At 47.1% G+C, this 19,527-nt stretch overlaps 1 long non-coding RNA gene across 1 annotated transcript in view; it reads left to right on the forward strand.

The window, feature by feature from the left end:
- The window catches only part of LOC144824932 (uncharacterized), a 66,842-nt gene that overhangs the window by 42,220 nt on the left and 5,095 nt on the right, over positions 1-19,527 (forward strand). Inside the window, exon 2 of the long non-coding RNA XR_013609187.1 lies at positions 9,947-10,019. This is a non-coding gene — a long non-coding RNA (uncharacterized LOC144824932). The remainder of the gene's footprint in view (positions 1-9,946; positions 10,020-19,527) is intronic.

The following is a 19,527-nucleotide window of genomic DNA, read 5'->3' on the forward strand; positions in this document are numbered from 1 at the left end:
ATCCACCAGAACCACAAGCCATTTAAGTCGGCGCTTATCCTTTGTGGGGATTAGCGTCTTTGTACTTAATGGTATTGGGGACTCTCTCCCAATGTCATCCCAGGGGTTATCAATAGACAGAATAAGGGGGTTATGATCACTATCACAGGACGGGACTATGACCATGTCCTGCACCAAGGGCCAAAGTGTCAAATCCACTAGTAAGTAGTCAAACCTACTTGACCCATTTGGTCCAGTGAAGGCCATTACTCCTCCTCTGTCTGAAATGGTTCTACCATTAGTGGCCCTTAGCTATATTCTAGGGATATCGCATTCAACTGGAGTGCAGCTTGCGACCATTTTTTAATCGGAGTGAGCTCCAGAGGGGGTACCCTACAAACTTTGTCCTCCTCTTTCACATCATTGGCCTCAGCCCAGTCGAGTAGCTCAAAAGGTACGTTGAAGTCACCACCAACTATTAGTGGATGACTTTCATGCCTGGCTTCCAGTAAATTATCCAGGACCTGGAGGGTAGGAGAACTACCACCTCTAGTGCTCCTATATATATACATTGTATATATCGGCCGTCTTACCCTTGCCATTGGTTAACCTAATCCCAAGAATATCTGGGCTATTAATAGCCAACTCTTTTGCATCTTAATTTAATGTGAGACTTACAAGTATGAGCAGCCCTCCTGACGATCGGCCATGTTTGGATGGTGTTGCAGGTCTATGAAAAATCATAAACCCTGGAATGAACGTGGGGGTCAAACTCCAGGTTTCTTGGAGAATGCATATCTCAGTTTGAGCAATAAGCTCTAGCCAAGGTGGGCAATCAAGCTTCCCCCTTATGCCTGCCACATTCCAATGACATAATTCTCAGCATTTGTAGAGTGTAGTGGTGTGTTGCACTGTACAGTTGAGTGTGGTTAAGTGGAGTATCATTGACTGTCCTATGCTGGAGTCGAGTGTCATGAACTGGTTTGTCCACGAGTGGCATAGAGTTGAGTAGAGGATCATAGATTGGCATAGAGAGGAGTAGAATGTTCTACAGTGCAGTGTAGGAGCATACAGTGTAGCAGGGTGTTGTACACTAGCATAGTGTAGTAGAATGTTGTAGAGTGGAGCAGCATACATTGAAATGTCATACAGTGGGCTAAATTGTCACATAGTGTAGGTGAAGTGATGTCTCGTATAGTACAGTGCTGTAGAGTGTAGTACAGTGCTTTGGTTTACAATACAGTGGAGTAAAGTATTATAGAGCGGAGTCACATGTCATACAGTGGAGTGGTATTCCATGTTGTAGAGTGTGTGAAACTGTCGTGGAGTGGAGCAGAGTGTAGTTGCATAGGGTGGAGTACAGTGTTATACATTGGAGTGAGGTAGAGTAGACTACAGTGAGGTAGAGAGTGCTACAGTAGAGTGGCATGTAGTGTTGTAGAGTGTAGTGGCATTGAGTGCTGTTGAGGTGTACAGTTAGGTGACCTAAAGTGGAATAGTGTACAGTGGAGTGTCATAGAGTGGAGAGGCATCCAAAGGAATAGCATACAGTGGAGTGGCATAGACTGGAGTGGCAAAGAGAGGAGTACCATATAGTGGAGTTGAATATAATGAGTATCATTGACCGGATTGGTGTACAGTGGAGTTGAGTAGACTGGAATAGTATACAGTGGAGTGGGATACAGTGGACTAGCGTACATTGGCGTATCATAAATTGGAATAGCTTATAGTGGAATGGCATAGAGCCGACTGGCATATAGTGGAATAGCATAGATTGGGGTGGCATACAGTGCTATGCAGTGGAGTGTAATAGCATACATTGAAGTTGTATGCAGTCGAGTGGCATACACTGTAGTGGCTTACATCGAAGTGGCATACAGTAGAGTACGGTAGAGTGAAATAGCATAGAGTGGAGTGGCTAGAGTGGAGTTGCATAAAGTAGAAAAGTATAGAATAGATTGGTGTAAAGTGGAGTAGACTACAGTGGTGTGTCATAGACTGTAGTGGAAGGCAGTAAAGTGGAGTGGCTTACATTGGATTAGCGTACACTGGAGTAGCGTACAGGGGAGTAGCGTAGAGTGGAGTGGCATGCAGTGGAATAGCATACAGTACACTACCATACACTGAATTACTGTGCAGTGGAGTAGAGTACAGTGGAGTGGCATGCTGTGGGGTGGCATACACTGAAGTGATGTAGACTAGAGTGGCACTGTTTAGAATAGCACACAGTGCTGTGACATACAGTGCAGTGGCATACTGAGGAGTGGCATAGAGTGTAGTGGGGTAGAGTGAAGGAGCATACAGTGGAATAGCGTACAGTAGAGTGGTGTACATTGGAGTTCGGGTACAGTGGAATGGCATACAGTGGAGTGGCATAGAGTGTAGTGGGGTACAGTGAAGTAGCGTACAGTGGAATAGCGTATAGTGGAGTGGAGTACAGTGGAGTGAGGGTAAAGTGGAGTGCCATAGAGTTGAATAGTATAGAGTTGAGTGGTGTAGAGTGTAGTTGCTTAAAGTGGATTGCTGTACAGTGGAGTGGCATAAATTGGAGTGGATTGGGATACAGTGGAGTGGCGTTGAGTGGACTGGCATACAGTATAATGGTGTTGAGTGGAATAGCGTACAGTGGAATGTTGTAGAGTGGAGTGGCTTGCAGTAGAATACCATACAGTGAAGTGGCGAAGAGTGGAGTGGTGTAGAATGGAGAGGGGTAGAGTGTAATATCATGCAGTGAAGTACCATAGAGTGCATTGGTGTAGAGTGGAGTGGCATAAAGTGGAGTGAGGTACAATGTAGTGGCATACAGTAGAATACAGTGTAGTGGCACAGAGTGGAGTGGCATAGAGTTGAATAGCATATTGTTGAGGGGCATAAAGTGAGCTCCGTAAAGTAGAATAGTGTATACTGGTGTGGTATAGAATGGAGCTGGATGCAGTGGAGTGGCATAGAGAAGAGTGGCATAGAGTAGAGTGGCATACAGTGGAATACCATATAGTGAAGTTCTGCACAGTGCAGTGGTATAGTGTGTGCTGGCTTAAAGTAGAATAGCCTACAGTGGAGTGGGAAAGAGTGGAGTGGCATAGAATGAAGTGTGGTAGAGTGTAATAGCTTACACTGTAGTAGCGTAGAATGCAGTGGTCTACAGAGGACTGGCTTACAGTGGGGTGAGGGACATTATAGTGGCAAACAGTAGAATTGCGTGGAGTGGGGTGGCATAGAATGGAATAATGTATAGTGGAATAGCGTATAGCGGAGTGGCACAGAGTGAAATAGAATAGAGTAGAGTAGCGTAGAATGGAATAGCATACAGTAGAGAAGCATTCAGAGAAATTGCGCACAGTGAAATAGTGAAGAGAGGAGTGGCATACAATGGAGTAGCGTATACTGTAGTGGCATACACTGTAGTGGCATACTTTGGAATAGTGTACAGTGGATTGCCTTGGAGTGCAGTGGTGTACAGTGAAGTAGAAGACAGTGGAGTGGTTACAGTGGAGTGGCATACAGTGGGGTGGGGTACAGTGGAGTACCGTACACTGGAATAACATGCATGGGAGTGCCGTACAGTGAAGTGGGGTAGAGTGGAGTGGCATAAAGTGGAGTTGAGCGGAGTGCTGTGGAGCAGAGTGGTTTAGAGTGGAATAGTGTGGAGTGAAATTTTGTACAGTGTAGAGGGGTAGAGTGGATCGGTGTACAATAGAAAAACAAACAGTGGAGTGTCAAAGAGTGGACTGATGCAGAACGAAGTGTGGTAAAGTGTAATAGCATACATTGGAATAGTGGGTTGTATGTCAATACAACTCGGTTGTTACACCGCACTACCATTACAACGCGGGCTTTACAACGCAAGTCGTTACCACGACTTGTGCTGTAGGGTGCTGGACTTAGGAATAGTAAAATGTACTATTGCATCACCAGTCTACGTTCAGTAGGGAAGGTGTTGGAATAGTAAATCTACTATTCCTTAGCCTAGAGCGCCCTCCAGCGCAAGTCGTGGTAACGTCTTGCATAGTATTGCCCGCGATGTAATGGTAGCGCGGTGTAACAACCGCGTCGTAATGGATGTTCCCCGAGTAGTGTAAAGTGCAGTACTGTATAGTGGAGCGGTGAACAGTGCAATGAGGTGTATTATAATGACATACAATCAGACCCTCCAGCTTATCGCGATTTCGCGATTTGCAAAACAATCGCGAAATCGGCTGATCCGTGCAAATGCCGCGATATTTACACAAACGCCCGCGAAATCCGCCGTTTCCGTGAGCCGCCAATCAATCCCATTCACAAGATCCAGCATCCAGCAGCGGCGAGGGGCGACGAGAGGAGGAGAGCGGAGAGCAGGAAGGAGACCAGGGGGAGAGAGAAGCGGCAGCGGACACGAGGATATATTATATATTGAAATATTGAAAGCACACAGCACTATCCCTGAGTATTAGATAAAACACGTTTAGAATGTAGACAAATGTGAGCGACCAGGCCAAAGGAGGTATAAAAGAACTGAAACCAGATCATAATTTTAAGTTCATCCGAACAGGGCCCACAAATCCTTAAAATGTCCCTGACCATGACATCTAGGTTATTGAATTCACAAGCATAAGATGTGACATGGGGTTCCACTATACTAGTTGCGCCGTGATTTCACATTACTATCAAGTGCACGATACAACACTATGGATACTGCCGTTCACCCTTGATGTACTCGGGTCTCGGATACAGTTTCTTTCAAATGAATATTATAGTATTACCGCATCTGCCCTAGGGCAATTGTCTTCTATAAACCACTAAATAGTGAACTGGCAGCTGTTTTCGTTCTTTGGCCAGTAAAGTTATTGATGCATTGGTCAAGTGCAGGATTCCATACCACATGCTGGGGCACATGTCACACCGGACCTCACAGGCGTGGGGCACACGTCACATGCGTGGGCTACACTGAAACCATCTCGGGTGGACACTGCGATGGGGGAATCATGCATCAGTATGAACTCCTTTAAACCCCGTTCATGCCTCATGCTAAGGGGCACCCAGAGGTAAACATCTGGCTGAACTGGGTGTAGCGCTGCATATGTGCCACAGGCCACAAGTTCTCACCAGCGACAGTCTCACAAGAGGTTGACACTCATAAACGTGGGAGCCTAGAGAGGGCAAGCTGTGCATCCAATGTGACAGCGGACTAAAATAAAAATTGTGTCTCTCTGAAGGGTGTCACTCAACAAGCGCATGCTGTTTCTAAGCGCTATAATTATCAGGTGCTATTACCCAGTTGCCCTGCTGAGACTCAACCCTGCGCCGTACTGATAACGGGAGATGTCAAAGTGCGAGCATTTAGCTGTCATCTTGTGCTTGGCCTGAGAGTTCACGTGTGGAAAGTTCTGAGTTGTTGCTGATGCATTCAGTTTCCCATCAGTCCATTGAGTTTACAAGGTCTCGGTTATGGCAACAATATAACCTGACCAGCTCTGACCCCTTGACCCCCGCTGGTGAAAGATGAGCAGATGTTGTAACTCAAAGCATTTGGTTTCAAAGTCAGCCCATCAAGGACTGTGCGGTTCAAGTCTGCACATTATTCTGTTGCATATGGCTTTCACAGATGCCACCTTAGAAGATAAAGGCTTATGGCTGATGACAATGTGACATAAGTTGGTAATGCCCTGGCTTGATGCCACAGCGCCTTCATCGCCACCTCTGGCTCTAAGAGCCAACAGCATGTGTGAGAAAGACAGCACTGCTGCCAGAACCTGCAGCCAGGCCCAGGAACCTGTTTAGGGAAGGGAGGAGGGCCAATACAGAACATCACAGACCTATCCTACATCCCCAAAAACAGCATTAGTGGGAGAGATGGATAATGGAGACACCAGATATGCGATTTTATTTCTGGCAGGCCCATAAAAATTCTTCAAGGAGGGGGCGAGACTGGGATTTTTTTTTTGGGGGGGGAGAAGGGAAATACAGAGCACACAGCATTATAGCTGGGTCGTTGCCATTAAGGGGTTTTAGCATGGCCATCACTGATAGCCACTGGCGTGAATAACAGATTCCAAATCAAGTTAGTCGCTGCCTTGACATAGCAATAGAGGTAAACAAAGGCTGCTTCCCACTGTTGCTTTGTCAAAGGAATTCCAGGCTGCTCAGATAGGACTCTCTGAGAGCCTGTCAGTGCAGCATTGACCCTCTGCCCCGAAGAGAGCAGAGAGCACAGCTTTGGGAAGGAAGGAGGACATGAGACACAGAGGGTGTTGACGGTGGGTGGCAGAAGGCCAAGATTTTCTTTTAGGCTGACCCTGAGTTATGTTTGTTTTGAGCGAGCATAAGAGGAGGTGACCTGTATGAATGAGGGTCAGTGAAAATGGGGTGGTTGTTGGATCATTCTGTATTTATGATCGCAGTTGTTTTCTCTAAATGAACCAGTTTTGGGGTGTATAGATAAGTAAAGTTGGATTGTTTTTAAAGCACAATGTATAAAAAAAAACTATAAAATTTTAGATTTATTAACAAGCAATTAAAATGCTTTAGTTGGGTCAGTGCTCGTTGTGGATTGACTACCTTCATTAAATAGATAGGTTAAGCATGAATGTATATATTTGTTTGATGGTTTGTTTTTCCCCTATTCACAAACCTAACATTATACTGAGAGAGGGCCCTTTTCTGCGGCGGGCCCTGGGCGGATTGCTTTTGGGGCATTTATTCATTAGTTTATGTCCTATATGCAGCCTTGAAGCCAAACAAAGTGTCTACATTGTAAATAAACCAAAAATACATAGCTTCATGTTGTTAAACAACTAGAAAAACGAAGAAATCTGTGTTTGTTGTAGGAAAAACTGCCAAATAAAATGCCGCTAAATTGCCGCTAAATTTCCATATTTGTGCCGCTAAATTTCCATTTTTGTGCCGCTAAATTTGCTAATCCATGCCGCTATATCCTGGGGGGTCTGTACAATAGACTAGAGTAAAGTAAAGAGGCATGGGGTAGAATAGCCTATAGCAGACGGCGTACAGTGGAATAGCGTACAGTGGAGTGGAGTAGAGTAGAGTGGAGTAGCATAGAGTAGAATAGCAAAAATGGAGTGGTGAGAGTTCAGTTACATAAAGTGGAATAGCATAGAATAGAGTGGCACACATCCCAGTTGCATAGACTACAGTGGCCTAGAGAGGAGTGGTGCAGAATGGGTGGTATGAAGCGGAGTGGCATAGAGTGGAGTGAGGTAGAGTAGAGTTGCGTACAGTGGAGTGGTGTACAGCAGAATGGCGTACAAAGGAATAGCATATAGTAGAGTGGCGCTGAATGGAGTGGCATATACTGGAGTTGCATAGAGTGGGATAGCATAGAGTGGAGTGTTGCATAGTGGAGTTGCGTACAGTGGAGTAGTGTCCAGTGAATTGATGTACAGTGTACTGACATACACTTTAGCGGTGCAGACTGGAGTGTCATACAGTGGAGCGGCATACAGTGAGATAGCATGCAGGGGAGTGGTGAACAGTGCAGTGGTGTAGAGTGGAGTGTGGCAGAATGGACTGGCATACAGTGGATTAGCATAGAGTGGAGTGGCATATATTAGAGTGGCACAGAGAGGAGTGGTGTAGAGGATAGTGATGTTGAGTGGACTGGCATAGAGTGGAGTGCCGTACAATGTAGTGGCGAACAATAGAATAGCGTAGAGTGCAGTTATAAGTTTTACAAACCTTTGATATATATTGTGCACGGTATACTGTGGTAAGTTCACAGTATACCGCAGTACATGCAGATTAGAAGTCAATATGTGATTGGCTAATGTCTGTGTTTACCAAATGTAAAAAACATCCAAAGGTAAAACACATCCATGTAGTTTCTAGCACAGTTTGGCGGCATTCTGGGGTTCACTGTGTTCTGGGTTACGATCTTCAATATAGGTAAATTGTAGATGTTATTGTTGTCCACTACCTATTACCACTTTATTGAAGAAGCAATAGGTAGAGAAATGTATTTATACATTCCTATACATTTTTACAGCAATTTAACCCGTTGACCGCGGCGCGAATTGCGCCGCCGTATGGGCATTTTAATCAGTGGGCGGGGTTTGGACAGCCCCCGGCCGTCCTCTGCACACGCCCACCGTCACGTGGGACGGTCTGGCCATCTCTCAGCATCGAACGGGATAAGAACTGTGCATTTTTACAACCATTTTTAAAGTAGTGCAGTAATTTATAGGTATGACGCAATACTAACAAACAACTGTGTACATGGATGCCGGACCCTATGGCAGTGTCACATGTTTGCTGAGAGTAGTACTCAGCTGAAATTTATAACAAAAAATCCTGGAACATCTTGTTCAAAGGAACCACGTGTACTCAGGACAAATGTTGCAGAAGGTCCAGTTTATTTCCCATGATGCGTTTCAGCTGTAAGGATCCTTGGGCACATGATGTCAAAACAAAACAGGAATGTTGAATAGTCTGATGTCTAGCAGACATAAACAAGGGACAACACCGTGTCTACAGGGAGCACCATTTTAGAGTAAAATAAAGACCGCCAGCGATAAATGCAAGAGACAAAATATAATGAAAGGAACATATCCACAAAGAAGTATTGTATTTCTACTCCTATCAGAGATAGTCATCTATCTCTGACTCCCTGCCTTCAGGAAGTAGTCAGCTGGATGCACCATTTTTTCTTGTTTGAGGCTTTACACTTGACACAATTAGAAAAAAACGTTGAGAACCAACTCAATGCCCTTTTCATGTTCCTCAACACTGTGTACTAGCCAGTTACACAATGATCTCCTCTTGTGGAATGTAATCCTAGGGTGTGTGGAAATATGATTTGCTATGTTGCTGTCACTAGCAAGAAATGTCCAATTCTTTTTCAGAATGTTTTTCATTTTATGTGATATTTTGCAAAATGTAGTTATCATGTGGGTGTCCTACTGTGCTGGTTGGATGATTTTAACCTTATTCCTACCAAAGAAGGTGTTAACTTGGAAGTTTACCCTTTTCCTGACTCGATCTAGTACCCATGAAGGGTACCCCCTTTGAAGGGATCTCTTGAACATGCTTTGAGATTAATTTTCAAAGTCTTTCTTGGAGCAACATTTTCTCCTACTCTGTAATATTTCACCATAAGAGAAGGTCCTCTTAAGGTTTTCAGGATGACTGCTATCGGCATGCAGTTAGCTGTTGCTGGCTGTGCTTTTGTGATAGTGACTGTGCTTCCTTATTGTACTTCACCAAAGCCTCTACATCCAAAAATACTGTTTCAATGTTACTTATGTTACACATGAACTTCAAATTTAAATAGTCGTTTAATTTTTTTAAATGTTTCTAGCTGTCAGCGCTGACCCACACCATATTACCAATAAATAGTCAATGTACCTTGGCCACAAGACCACCTTCCCCATATCTTCTGTGAACTCAAGGGCCATGGACAGGTGTTCCTCATGCCAGTCCAGCGTGAGATTCGCAAATCTGGGAGCAAAACTGGTGCCTAGTGCGGTTCCACACCATGGCTTTTGTAGTATGTCATTACACAGGAAGATATTATTGTTGAAAACGTATCTGATCATAAAAATGATCATAACGGTATGAGCATATAAAGATATTGGTCTAGTTTATACCTATGTCATGTTGAAAGCTCATATGTAATTAACAGAAAATCCTCCCCCCACGGTATCTCTTCTATATTCCTAAGGAAAACCTTTGTGTCTTGTTCATATGATGGTAATGTTGATACAAAAGGTCTTAGAAAAAAGTCTACACATTTGATGGTGATCTCAAGAAGGCTTCTGATGGAATACAATTGGTGCCTCTGGGGGGTATTTTTGGTCTTTGTGTATCTTAAGTAGTAGATATAGCACTTGTATATGAGAATTTTCGCATTTCAGATAGCAAAATTCTTCCTATTCAATTTCGCCCTGATCTTTCCATTTATTAAGCAAGTCCCAATATTCTTCAATAGTGCTCAAATGCATCTCCTTAATAATGGGTATATCGTTTTTCTTGACAGATAACTGTCTCAGAACTTTATTGAAGACCATCTCTTTCAGCATTATAATGATTTCACCTCCTTTGTCTGCAGGGTAAGTAAAATTATTTTCATCAGAGGCTATATTTCTTATTGACAACTTCTGGGGCCATGTCAAAATATTTTTCCCTTTGGATTTGTCTCTTCTCAAGTTTTTAAAGGTCGTTTGTGACTACATCATGAAAGCGAGATTTGGGTTTAAAGTCACTTGAGGGACATTTATCATAACCTATCTAGTAAGGTTCACTGCTGCTTGTTCTATTTCCTGTAATGTCACAAGTAAGTCCAAATCACTGATTCTTAGGGAGAGATCTATGTTAGAAATATTTTTTGCAACCATATTGTGTTCTGTTTTGTGATTGAATATTTAATTTAATTTACGTTTCCAAACAAATGTGAAGAGGTCAATCTAGTCTGAAGCTAATCAAAATCCCTGCTGGAACAGAAGGATAACCCAAAATTAAAAACATTCAGTTCCTCATCTGTCAATATTCTGTTTGATAAATTAATTACATTTGTATTTGTTCCTGCCATTATTGTCCTTTGTTCTGACTCCTCTTTGTTCCCATGGAGCACCTTTCCGATGTTGCACTTCTGTTGTTTTCATTGATGTTCTTTCCTCATACTGTGGTTCTGCATTGATTTTCTTTGCATATTTAAATATGTTCAATATAGAAAATAGACTGTAGTACACTGAGGGGGATATTTACGAGAAACTGCTGAAGCACTGTGTTAAGCCAAATTTGGCAATGTCTCGCTCGGACATTTTCAAAATGCAGGCATGCTCCACATTTACAAAAATACGGTGCACCCCTGCATTTCCCCTAGTGCTGGTGCTAAAAAAAGCTGCCTAGCAGCAGAGCAGGCACCCTTGCGCCAAGTTGCAAAGGTGCCTGCGCTGCAGGAGCGATTGTTTATGTGCAGGAAGGGACACATTTCTGCACATAAAAAATCAATAATGGTGATTTGCTTTTTCTATGTGTGCTGCAGAAAGAGCAAAAACACGAGGAGAAATTAATTATTTCACTTTGTATCGCCATTTTAAGACCCGGTATTACCTGGCCTTAGCTTTTGGAGCTTCCCTAGCTTTGTAAATAAAAAAGCAATAGGTGTTGCGGTAGAACACCCACTGCAACACTCATTGCCCGCCCCTTTACTGTGGCAGACTGCAGCAGTAAGGTGGATATTTACATGGTGGCGTTAAGCCACGTTAAGTCGCTAAGAGCCACCTTATAAATATGGTGACTGGCACAGGCAACGGAAGCGTCAAAAAAAGTGATGCTCTGGGGCTTGTAAATATGCCCCCTAGTGTATTCCATTATATTTGTACCACAGTACACTATGCTTTTTTTGAAAATATATCTAAAAACGTATAATTATTTTTGCATACCTATTACCGTTTTAATAAAGTGGTAATTGGTAGGGGAAGAATATCAAACCTAATGCTTACCTATATCTGAAGGCGTAACACAGAACACAGCCAAAGTGTACCCAAAAGCAACATGGGTGCTGTTGGAACCTGGGATGTCAGGTCACCTAGGGTAGCCTGGCCTAGGGTAAGACATGCAATCCTAGAGGCACAAGTGTGAAGGTTGCAAACCACCCAGCAGTAAATCCACACAATAACACATAAAAAGGACGCTACACCAATGTTGGAAAAATAAGCACTTGTTTATAAAAATAATATCTTTGCTCTCTTAGTTCTAGAATTCACAATTGAGAATTACACATTTGATCAGGAGAATTAATATTACTTTTCTGTCTGTGGAAAAATTACAACTCAATAAATTCAGATGTCATCAAGTCAGAAATGCTACGTTCAGAAATGCTAACTTTCTCTCAGTAGTATTATTTTCAGCAGTGTCAGCGTGCATTAATAAACCACAACAATAGTACATTTCATTACATCAGTTTCTAAACTTTACTGGCTTTGTCTTCTCTATAGTATTTGAACCTTTACCTCCCTTACCACCTCTATCCACTCAAAGGGTACACATTTAATGAGAGGTTTTCTTAAGCCTTTACATGAGCACCTGCAGCTCCTATGAGGAACTCTTCCTCACCCACTTAGTCACAGTAATTTGCGAAATAACAGTGAGCTAGGGCACTTCTCACATGTACTGAGACTGGTTCTCCTCAGAAGGGAAAGACCTTTGCTTGACTCTCACTCCTCTATTCCCTGAGGTGCTTAATCCTCGGCGAGCTCAGCTTCTCCCTTCACCCCCTCTCTCCTTACTGTCTCGGGAAGCGGCACTGCCAACGTCCTCCGGTATCTGGGCTGACAGCCGGCAACTGTCGAATCTGCTGAGTTCCCCCAACCAGCTGCTTAGCTCGGTGCTGGCGCGGGGCAACAACACCAATTTCGCAGATACTCGCGTCAGGCTTCCGCTCCTTCCCCACCGCTCAGCGCCGCTCCTCCGTGTTGGAGCTCCAGCAGGGAAAGAGGTACAAGGAGCGGAGAAGCGCCGATACCTGCTCACTCGACGTCTTCTTCCCGCCGGTCTGGGCGTCACACTCCCAGCGGGTCAACTGCGCAGATGCGGGAGATTAGTGATGCCAGGCGGGAGTCGGTCCCGATCACCTGACGCCAGAAGCGTCTCCTACGCAGGCCTGCTCACTTCCCGGCCCCTCCTTCTACGGATAGCTTTACGGTTCGGGGCATGCGCGATGGCGCCTTCTGACAGAGACTGCCCACCTTCTCCTCTTCCACAGTAGCGCTACTACAGCAACGCGACCAGGGCCCCCAGGGTTCCGCACACCGCTGAGGCGGCGCTGCCTCAGGGAAACCGGCACCCCTCACCCCTCGTCAGGTCACAAGGAAATCAGGGGATTTGCCGACTGCACTTCCGGCCAGGACCTTCCGGGACACAAGGGCACAAGCCTTCCCCAATACCCAGGAGGGTAGGAAACAGCGCTGGATCTCTTCTCTTATCAGCTCCCACTTCCTAACCCTAACAAAGTCCTTTTACCACTCAGTACTGGTTTGAGGTTGGTATCAGGGGATGAGGGTTCTTCTTTCAGAGTCTCCTCCACTGGGCAGAGGACTGCGCTCCACAGCGCCACAGTCTCCTTTTCCTTCTCACACCCCTATCTCTCCACTAGAGGTTGGTCAGGCGCCCAGGGTCCCCAGGAATCCCATGAAGCGGGGACAGGTCACATAACCCAAGGGAGGAAGGGTGGTGAATCAGTAGGTTAACCCTCTGACTGTCCTACCCCCACCTTCTGCTACAGCCTGTCCTCCAGATGACTCTCTCTGGTTAGACAAAATGGCTGACCAGCATTCCGCCTTTTATAGGCTGACCCTCAGGAGTCCAGAAGGGACCAGAAGGTTCTGGAACGCCCTATACTAGTCTATGGGCAAGTTCTGGGTTTGGCAGTTAGGGCAGTTGGTAGCCACCATTTTGTGGTCCCAACTATTTTCCTATCAGAACAGGCCTCTGGGCCTGAGGTGAAAAACTATGAGGGGGAAAAAGAACACCTATCCCCTTGACCAACACCTAGAAAAAGTTAGTGGACAAAAATTATTAAAGGTATGAGGGGCAAAAAGGGGACAAAATAAATAATAAATTGGAGGGACTACGCAAGAAGCCAGACAGGTCTAACACGCGTCCCCCCAGCTGAAAGTGGGGAGAACTACCCAACCCCTTGGGAGTCCTCATCACTAAGGCGGAAATACCTGGAGAGACCGTCTGCATTGGCGTGGTCCACTCCAGGCCGATGTTCCACCCGGAAGTCCATTCCCTGTAGGGAGATGGACCACCTCAACAGCTTGGGATTTTCCCCCTTCATTTGTATCGGCCAACGAAGGGGTCGGTGGTCAGTCTGAACCAGGAAGTGCGAGCCAAAGAGGTATGGCCGCAGCTTCTTCAGAGCCCACACCACCGCAAAAGCTTCCCTCTCAATTGCACTCCACTTCTGTTCCCGGGGAAGCAGTCTCCTGGATAAGAAGACTACAGGCTGATCCAGGCCCTCTTCATTTAGTTGCGATAACACTGCCCCAATGCCATGTTCTGATGCATCTGTCTGGACAATGAACTCCTTGGAGAAGTCTGGGGCCCTCAGGACCGGTGCTGCACACATTGCCTGCTTCAACTTTTCAAAGGCTTGCTGACAAGCCTTCGTCCAAACTACCCGTCGAGGTTGTTTCTTTGAGGTGAGCTCTGTGAGGGGCGCTACTATAGTGCCATACCCCTTCACAAAGCGACGGTAGTAGCCTGTGAGGCCCAGGAAAGCTTGGACCTCAGTCTGTGTCTTGGGGGGTTCCCAGGCCATGATTGCCTCAATCTTTGCCTGCAGGGGCTGCACTGACCCCCTACCCACCAAGTGTCCAAGGTACACAACCGACCCTTGCCCAATCTGGCATTTGCTGGCTTTGATGGTCAATCCAGCTTGTTTCAGGGCCTGGAGAACTGCTTGCAAATGTTGCAAATGGTCCTCCCAACTGCTACTGAAGACAGCAATGTCATCCAGGTAGGCAGCAGAGAAACTCTCCATTCCAGAGAGGACCTGATTCACCAGCCGCTGAAATGTGGCAGGGGCATTTTTGAGCCCAAAGGGCATCACACAAAATTGGAAGTGTCCCTCAGGCGTGGAGAAGGCAGACATTTCCTTTGCTCCATCTGTCAAGGAGATCTGCCAGTACCCTGAAGTGAGGTCAAAGGTACTTAGGTATTGGGCAGCTCCTAGCCGGTCAATTAACTCATCCGCCCTAGGGAACGGATGAGCATCAGTCTTTGTAACTGAGTTCAGTCCTCGGTAATCCACACAGAACCTCAGTTCTGGTGTGGTGCCTGGTGGGGCGGCTTTTGGCACTAGCACCACCGGACTGGACCAAGGGCTGTTGGAAGGTTCTATCACTCCTAGCTCTAGCATCTTGGCAACCTCTCCATGGATGCTAGCCTTCACCTTGTCTGACAGCCGGTAGGTCTTTGACTTCACTGGTGGGCTGTCTCCTGTGTCCACATCATGAGTACACAGGTGGGTTCTTCCCGGGACAAGGGAGAACAACGAAGAGTACTGCTCCAATACCTGGCGGCAATCCTCTCGCTGCTCAGGAGTTAGGGAGGGGGAGAGAATCACTCCCTCCACCGACCCATCCTTCTCTTTAGACGAGAAGAGATCAGGGAGAGGCTCGCTTTCTGCTTCCTCGGCACCATCAGTCACCATCATCAGGATGACCTCTGGCCTCTCATGGTGGGGTTTGAGGCGATTGGCATGCAGCACCCGTAGGGGCTGTCGAGGGGTCTTAAGATCCACCAAGTAAGTGGCCTTACCCTTCTTTTCCAACACTTCAAATGGGCCTGCCCAGCGATCCTGGAGGGCACTTAGCTCTCCAGGTTCCATCACCCACACTTTCTGGCCAGGCTCCAACTCCACCGGGTGAGCATTGTGATCGTACCATTCCTTCATTACTGCCTGGCTGGCCTCCAAGTTGTCGGAAGCTTGCTTCCACAACTTTGCCATTTGGCTCCGGAAGGCCAGCATGTAGCTCACCACATCCTGAGGAGGCTTTCTGGGAGACTTTTCCCATCCATCCTTCACCAGGCTGAGAGGTCCACGCACAGGGTGCCCGTACAACAGTTCAAAAGGGCTGAAGCCCACTCCCTTCTGCGGCACTTCTCGGTAGGAAAACAGCAAACAGGGCAGGAGGACGTCCCATTTCCTCCGTAGGCTCTCAGGCAGACTTCTTATCATGCCCTTCAGGGTCTTATTGAACCTTTCTACCAGTCCGTTCGACTGGGGGTAATAAGGAGTGGTGAACCGGTAAGTCACTCCACACTCCTTCCAAATCGCCCGCATGTAAGCTGACATAAAGTTGGTCCCCCTGTCGGACACAACTTCCTTGGGGAATCCCACTCGGGTAAAGATCCCCATCAGGGCCCTAGCCACCACAGGTGCAGTGACAGTTCTCAGAGGAATGGCCTCTGGATACCGTGTGGCATGATCCACCAGAACCAGGATAAACCTGTGACCAGCTGTTGTTGGTGGATCCAATGGCCCTACAATGTCGATGCCCACCCTTTCAAAGGGGGTGCTAATGACTGGAAGTGGTTCCAGGGGAGCCTTCAGCTTCACCCCTGTTTTCCCACTGGCTTGGCAGGATACACATGTCCGACAGTAAGTGTTGGACGCCACTTTCATCTGAGGCCAGTAGAAGTGGAGGACAAGCCGGGCAAAGGTCTTGTCCTGGCCTAAGTGTCCTGCCAAGGGTATTGCATGAGCCAATTCCAGCAGAAAGGCTCGCTATTGCTGCGGGACTACCAAAGCCCTTGATGAGCCAGGTAAGGGTACCTTGGGTTCACTGTAGAGGAGTCCATCCTCCCAGTAAATATGGTGGTGTCCCGTAGCATCACCTGCTGCCTGGACTTCAGCCTGACGCCTCAATCCCTCAAGGGTAGGGCACTCCCTCTGCCCCTTACAGAATTCCTCTCTGGTAGGTCCTCCTTCCACATGCCACTCAGCAGGGATGGGTTAATCCTCCAGAGAGTCTACCTCCCCCTCCACGGACTCCTGGTCCACCACCGCAGGTGGCCGATCTGTCACATGGGGCGTGGAAGCTGAAGCAGGCTCTTCCTGCCTCCGGGTCTGTCCCTTTTTGGCAGCGGGTTGGGCCATTGTTCCAGGCTCCAACCCAGGCGAACTCCCTCTCCGGGCAGTCGCAGACCGTGTGCTCACACAGGCCCAGTCAGGTGTACCCAGCATCGCAGTGTGCGTCCGGTATTCCACCTCTCTCCAAGTGTTGTGCTCCATGTCATTCCCCAGCAGACAATCAACTGGCACGGCAGGGCTTACGGCAACACGAAGTGAACCTGCAACCCCCTCCCACTCAAAGGGAACCTCAGCCACTGGATAGTGGCCCAGTCTGCCGTCAGCCATCGCGGCGGGGTGGAGTACATTGGGAACCACCTGCTCTGGAGACACCAGTTGACTTCTCACCATAGTCATACTGGCTCCTGTATCTCTCAGAGCCTCCCCTCTCTGGCCATTGATGGTGACCCATTGCCCATACTTTGTAGTATTTGGGGGCACCTGGATCTTTGGAACCATCTCCCGCTCTCCCAGGGACACTAAGGTGACACCCGCCCACTCACCCCCCTTATCTAAGGGCAACTCCTCCCCGAGCGCTACACTAGCTACTCCCGGTGGTTTTTCTCCGGTGGGAGGGGGTGGTCTCTTTGGGCATCTGACATCTCCCTTATAATGTCCAACACCACCACACTCAAAACAATGGAGAACCCTTGGCTGCTGGCTTTGGCCAGGATTAGGGTTTCTGGGCGGGTTTACCTTAGGGGTGAAACCTGTTCCCTTTCCTTGGAAATTGTTTTGGGGACCTTTAGAGAACTCCTTCTTTTTATCTCCTCCCTCCTTCTTCTGGGGGGCGCCCTGTCCGGCCTTTTGGGAATCCGCCCCAGTCCCCTTTGAGGACACCCGGCTACTTGCCCAGATGTCCGCCTCCTCTGCAAGCTTCCGGTGATTGGTCAGCTTGCTGTCCACCAGGTGTTGGCGCAGCTCGGGAAAACATTTCTCGAGGAGGTGCTCTTTCAAAAATAGATCATACAACCCCTCATAGTCCTTCACCTCACTGCCCTTGACCCAGCCCTCCAATGCCTTACGTGCGTAGTCAAGGAAGTCCACCCAGTTCTGGGTACCCAACTTGTGGCTCCCCCTGAACTTCTGACGGTACCTTTCTGGGGTAAGCCCAAACTTCCTTACTAATGCTAGCTTCATGATGGGGTAGTTGGTTTGCTCCTCTGGTTCCAGGGCCAGCAATGTGTCCCGACCAGCAGGAGGCATGTATCTATACAAACCACCCCCCCAGTGCTTCTCCTGCACCCCATGGGCTCTTAAGGAGACCTCATAGGCAGCCAACCACTTGGCTATGTCATCTCCCTGACTAAAGCTAGCAATAAGGTCTTTTGGCAAATAGGGTCTGGACTCCCTAGCTGTTTCTTTGGATTCGCTGCCACCATTTATTACAGGAGAGGGCCCCCTTTGCAGGGCCTGGAGTTCCAACTCTTTCAACCTGAACTCATGAACCATCCTCTTCTCTTCCTTCTCCTGCTCCAGCTTAGCCAACTCCCATTTTAATTGCCTCTTTTCCCTCCTGTCAGCGAGCTCTGCTTCGGTTAAGCTTCCCCCGGAGACACTACTGCCTTTCCTGGAGTAGGACCCTGGTCCTGGGAGTAGGTTTTCCCCCTCCGAGTGGAATAATCCATTTATCTCCACAACCGGGTCCCGGTCTGCCCCTTCTTCCTCCTCCTTCCCTTCTTTGTGTGCCTCCACCCAAGCCCTTAGACTGGTCTGGAGTTCCCCCTTCTTGGCACTATGCTTAAAAAATACCCCCATTTTCTGGCAGAAATCTTTCAGCTGAGCCACAGAATAGGTATCTAGGTTTTCTAATGCAAACTCCATTTTACAATAGGCAATACCAAGTTATACACACAAGGAAATTAGAGTTGCAAGGGCAACCTAAAGCCACCTCCACCCCACCACCAGGAACAAATTTGGAAAAACAAAAGGACAAATTAGGAGGGCCGCTAGGAGAAAACTCCTGGTGTAGGCTAGTGTATTGCGTTTAATTACTACTGAGTAGCTGCAACCACAGTCAGGATCCCACCGCTAGACACCAATCTGTTGGAACCTGGGATGTCAGGTCACCTAGGGTAGCCTGGCCTAGGGTAAGACATGCAATCCTAGAGGCACAAGTGTGAAGGTTGCAAACCACCCAGCAGTAAATCCACGCAATAACACATAAAAAGGACGCTACACCAATGTTGGAAAAATAAGCACTTGTTTATAAAAATAATATCTTTGCTCTCTTAGTTCTAGAATTCACAATTGAGAATTACACATTTGATCAGGAGAATTAATATTACTTTTCTGTCTGTGGAAAAATTACAACTCAATAAATTCAGATGTCATCAAGTCAGAAATGCTACGTTCAGAAATGCTAACTTTCTCTCAGTAGTATTATTTTCAGCAGTGTCAGCGTGCATTAATAAACCACAACAATAGTACATTTCATTACATCAGTTTCTAAACTTTACTGGCTTTGTCTTCTCTATAGTATTTGAACCTTTACCTCCCTTACCACCTCTATCCACTCAAAGGGTACACATTTAATGAGAGGTTTTCTTAAGCCTTTACATGAGCACCTGCAGCTCCTATGAGGAACTCTTCCTCACCCACTTAGTCACAGTAATTTGCGAAATAACAGTGAGCTAGGACACTTCTCACATGTACTGAGACTGGTTCTCCTCAGAAGGGAAAGACCTTTGCTTGACTCTCACTCCTCTATTCCCTGAGGTGCTTAATCCTCGGAGAGCTCAGCTTCTCCCTTCACCCCCTCTCTCCTTACTGTCTCGGGAAGCGGCACTGCCAACGTCCTCCGGTATCTGGGCTGACAGCCGGCAACTGTCGAATCTGCTGAGTTCCCCCAACCAGCTGTTTAGCTCGGTGCTGGCGCGGGGCAACAACACCAATTTCGCATATACTCGCGTCAGGCTTCCGCTCCTTCCCCACCGCTCAGCGCCGCTCCTCCGTGTTGGAGCTCCAGCAGGGAA

Source organism: Lissotriton helveticus, chromosome 3_1, assembly GCF_964261635.1.
Source record: "Lissotriton helveticus chromosome 3_1, aLisHel1.1, whole genome shotgun sequence".
NCBI classification, from domain to species: domain Eukaryota; kingdom Metazoa; phylum Chordata; class Amphibia; order Caudata; family Salamandridae; genus Lissotriton; species Lissotriton helveticus.